Below are 5,146 nucleotides of genomic sequence, written 5' to 3'. Positions count from 1 at the left end.
CAGAGCAATAATTATGGATTTTTTCAAGTAGAAAGATAAAAGTAAACATGCTCCAGTCTGCCAAGACTTTACTGACATATTTGTCATTCCCCAATGAGGCGTTTTCCTTGGTGGAGGCTATATCGTGCCCTTTTCTAATTCAATGCTGACATATGGAGAAAGTTTTGAGAATTTCATCCTGTGCTCTGTTAACTCTGTTACATAGAACAACACAAATGGAAATTCGTTTAGAGGGTATTCTTTACACAAGGAAACTGCAATTAGCCTTCTTGTTAATGATCTCTATTATGCCATTGCATGGTTGCATGAGAAAAATATTTTAAAAAATAACTTTCCATGTGATAATGTGAAGTGCTTAATGATTTTGCTTCAGATTTACTTTCATAATCCAGAAAGCCTATAATGCACTTATCTCCAAAATCCTTGATTTCTTAGATTCATTGTTCACATAAATCATACAGAAAAGCCAGTACAGTATAGAGGAGCTAATTTTAGATATATCCTGTAGCTAGAAATGAGGGCTTTATTTGATCCTCTGAATGTTTAGAAATGCAAAAATTAAGCTTCATGATAATCTTCTAGGTTTTTTTTTGTACAACTCTTCAGCATCATTCCCTCTAACAGAAAATTTAGGAGGTTGAGCGTTGACAAGATTAGGGCCACAGTGGGACCACTGAGAATCTTAGAGCAAGGCAGTGCTTTTTTCTAAAAAAATGTTTAGGAGTACTCTCATTTTCCTACTCATATTGAAATACTGCCCCTCAATGTGGCAAAACTTTGATTCACAAAATGTTTAGGGGTCTGCGTACCCCCAGAAAAAAGCACTGGAGCAAGTGATTGAGTGGCAAAATCAAAACAGATTCCATTATACTTTCCCAATTTTGGCTGCAGTTCTATTTACCACAGGATTTTTTGCCATTCCTAAAACCAGTTGGGCTTATTGCTTATGCCTAAGGAATTGCATGATGCAGTTTTAAACAGGTCTGATCCTGTACCGTGTTTGCGTGGAAGACTGCCCGAGGCCATTTTTAAGCTGCTCTGGGCTTCTTGGAAGTAACATTTGTTTAATTATATGTGGTTGCTTGTACATATTGGGTTACTTATGAACAGTCTCAAAGAGGACTATACAGAGCACACGTTTTAAAACATGGTACATTAATAAATAGTTGTATTTATTAAGCTTTTATACAAAATAGCCCCTTCCTATCCATAGCTCATATCAAACATAACAAAATACAGGAACTGTTTTTCGTTTTTTGTTGTTTTTTTATCTCAGAGAAAAATAGTATTGCTTGAAAGATGTTTTCTCAGCAGTCATACTAGTAATTTGAAGACGTTTACATCCTCTTCAAAGGCTCCATGCCTCTCCTATCCTCTCCCGCATTTTTCTAAACTCTGACAAAGAATCAGCTGATGAAGATGGCAATGAATAATGCATCTCTCATTCCTACAGACTGAAAGTTGCTGTTCAGTGAGCAATTACAACACCTCTGTTACATACTGAATCTTTGTTATGCTGTTGACCAGGGTGGAGAATTGGTCAGGTTGTCCCTGTCTCCCTTCTGTAACAGGAGTGCTTGCAGAGGGCATTGTCAGTGGCAGCAACCGGAGAGGATTGCTCATTAGATTAAGTACACTATGCATGTAGTTTTTCATCTGCAGTATATTATCCTCCATGCCTCAATCTGCAAATTCTACACTTTCTGCAGCTGGTCTATTTGGTTGCAGAAAGACTTCTCTTCTCAGATTTTCTCAGCTTGAGTTTTTGTGGTAGAGAGAGAAGCTAAATCTCAAACCATGTATTATCAACTTATTTTAAACAGTGATATGGGGGGGGGGAGAGACGTATTTTGGGAACTTGCCTTGATCATGACAAAATTCTTCTTTCCTTCAACAATTTGAGAGTCTGATTGATCATCTATAAGGTTGGCAGTTTTTTTTTAAAGATAACTTTTTCATCTCCTTTATCTTCTGCCAGAGATGGTCAATTTCTCCAAGTTCAAGCAAAAGCTAGTTGAAGATTTCTCCCATTTTTTCAATGGCTCAACTTCATATGAATAACAGTTTCTTATTAAAATGTTTCAATATAAATTATTATTAGGCCATGCGATGGTAAGAGTCCTTAAAACCATGCCTGTGATTTCAATCCCAGTGGAGTCAGCAAACCGAACAGCCATTGTCATTTCCCCTAGTTTCCGGTGAAGTTCCTTTCCATACCAAACATTTCCAGTGCATCTCTGCTGCTACAGAGCACATTACTTGAGGTTTCTGGGCCAAGAAGCAATTTCCCATATGTTCTATAATATGGAAAATAACCACTGTCGGAAGGTGATTGCCTCAGGTTTAGAATTTCATCGAAGAGAGAGAGGTCAGAATCACAGGACTCAACGATGGAGCCAGTTAATACTTGGTTTTCAGTGAACTGAAGACTCTCAGCACATTGGCTGGTATCCTCTGATGTTTCACAGTTTTCCTGAATATCCTGAAAACATAAAGGGGTGCATGGTCAAAATTCATGGATTATGTGAACTAAGGACCAGTCCCAAATAACTGTGGACTACTTTGGGGTGCTCTTTCAGAAATCTATGGGTCTCAGATCTGTGAAGTGTGAGTGCTGGAACCTCTCTGTCATTATTATTTATGTATCTCTAATGGGCATGAAAATATCGTAACAAATAACGAATTTGACAAAAGAAGCAATAATTCTTCCAAAATAATAAACAGATAAGAGTATAGAGTTCCCAGGGAGTGGTTAGACAACCTCACACCCAGAGGCGTAGCCAGCCCAGGTGGTACCCGGTGCGGAATTTTTTTCTCACCCCCCCCATGCCGCTTTGCCAAGGCGCTGGCAAAGCTGTGCCCTCTTGGAGCCACAGCTCCTGTCCCCCTCCATCCCTCCCCAGCTCACTGTAAAGCGGCAAAGCGGGAGCTGCTAACAGCAAGCCAGGGTGGGAGGGAGGCTGGGAGGGGGGCCCCGGCTTGCCTTAAGTGGCTCCCACTTTTCTGCTTTACAGCAAACCAGGGAGGGAGGGAGGGGGAGCCATGGCTCCAGTCCGCCCCTCCCTGGCTTGCTGTAAAGCAGCAAAGCAGGAGCCGCTTATGGCGAGCCGGGAGGGAGGCTGGGAGGGGCGGGATTCTCTGCTTGCAGCTGCAGCTGCGAACGGAGGATCCTCTACATGCGGCTGCGGCGGCGTGGCAGCTGTTCGTGCCACTATGGTGGGGCGCCGCCTTGTCACCCCCAGGAGCACCACCGGGAGCACACCGCCCCCCCCCCCCGCTCTCAATCAAATATTAAAAACACAGTATAGCATTAAACATTAAAAACTTCCCTAAACAGGGCTGCCTTCAGGTGTCTTTTAAAAGTAAGATATAAAGGCAATTATCGTATGATATTGGGTTCAACCTAAGATGTGGCCTTTCTTGTACTTACAGTATCTTCAGATCCTTCCTCAGTTTCACAGCTCATTTCACTCTTGATTTCCTCTGCACTGTTTGCCGCACTCTCCTTGCTCTCTGCTCTACTGTGTATTTCACCGGGAAGATCTGAGTTGCCAAAGTATTCCTCATATGTTCTATAATATGGAAAATATCCAGTGGTGAGACTCACGTCCTTTAGAGGCTCATCTTCATACTTAGGATTAAAGACACAGCCATCGCTTTGAACTTCTTCTCCTTCTGCGTTCTCATGGCTCAATTCTGTATTTATCTGCAGAGGGATTTCCACAAGGTTTGAGTATGTCCTGTAAAAAGGTATGAACTCATTGCAGGGTGCCACATCACTTGAGAAGAACAAATCATTAAAAATGGTCCACTCGCTATTGAAATCCTCAGCACTATTCTCAGCTGACTTGGAGGTTTCTTGACAGGAGAGAGTTGGCGCTCTTTCCTTTGTTTCTTTCAAACTTTCTTGGCTTTTCTAGAAAGAAAATGACAAAGGTTAACGTACTGAAAGGTCCGCAATCATAATTTCAGACATCAATGATCTATTATCTAATAACAATGATTGATTTTGCACACACACCACTTGTAAGCAGAGATGTAAGATTGCATTGTTTCCCATTCCTCCCGGTAATCGTCTCATGCAACACTGTTTCCACTCTGCTGCAGCTCGTCCTAGGCCAAAAACAATCTTACATCTCTGAACATTGTGAGATGGGGAGAGGGCTATGGCTCAGTGCAGAGCATCTCCTTTGCATGCTAAAGATCCCAGGTTCACTTTCTAGCATCTCCAGGTAGGACTGGGCGAGAAACCTGCCTTAAATCCCAGTGAGGCATCTTTTGCATGCAGCTGAGCAGAGAGCCAGGCAGGCACAGAGAGGGCCCCTTGGAGATTGCTGTAGACAGAGGGAGGGACCTGACATAGAGGGCTAGGGAGTGAAAGGGGAGCCACAAGCCAGTCTGGACAACAGTGTTACTAAGACAGGAGCAACCTTTAGAAGTCTCTGTGTGTTCTTTGTTCTGCTTTCCTTCATAAAGAAACTAACTGTAAGTTAGCCAAGTGTTTCACTCTTTTTCTCTCATCTGTGAATGACCTGCTCTCCTTGTCGGCTCCCTGACATTGAAGGGCTAGGTCCTGGAGGGTGCTTACACTTCTTTCACAGAAGGAGAGGAGGCCGTACCTCCTTTGACTGCAACCTTTTCTTTAACTTCCCAGTGTTCTTCCAGGGTGAAATCCCATTTTTCTGTTTCCTCATGAATCGGCAGCGTGCTTTCTGCTTATACAGGTAAGTCCTTTCATCCTGGGTTATTTTAGCCTCTGAGTTGTCCTCCTCCTTCATCTTGTGTAGCTTGAAGATAGAAATAAACAAAAAGGTGTGTGCTCCATGAATTTAGTCACCAAAACCAGACACTAATATCCATAAAATCACAGCCAGGATATCCCCACTGAGACACCTTTATTATGAAACTAGCTAACTGCAAGTCCATGCAATGGGTAAGAGGTTGGCAACACAAAAAGAAAGACTGAAGGACAGTGTGGCATGACAAGGACCTTCTAGTTCCTCTGGTTTGCAAAGATAGAAGTGTTACAGCCCTAAGGGGATTCCAGGGGATTCAATACACCTTTGTACCATAAGCAATGCAGAAAAGGGTTTTAGTCCCTGGTGCTTTTCTGAGGATTTTGTGATGCTGCCCTGGAAAATCAGGG

General features: G+C 42.6%; 1 pseudogene; it reads right to left on the bottom strand.

Moving 5' to 3' along the window:
- Window positions 1–2,157: 2,157 nt before the first annotated feature.
- On the bottom strand, window positions 2,158–4,778 carry LOC118080024 (uncharacterized; annotated as a pseudogene).
- Window positions 4,779–5,146: the final 368 nt, after the last annotated feature.

This window comes from Zootoca vivipara, chromosome 2, assembly GCF_965207765.1.
Source record: "Zootoca vivipara chromosome 2, rZooViv2.hap1.1, whole genome shotgun sequence".
Taxonomy (NCBI): Eukaryota; Metazoa; Chordata; class Lepidosauria; order Squamata; family Lacertidae; genus Zootoca; species Zootoca vivipara.
Note: the sequence above shows the minus strand (reverse complement) of the source record. Positions and strands in the feature narration are given on the sequence as shown.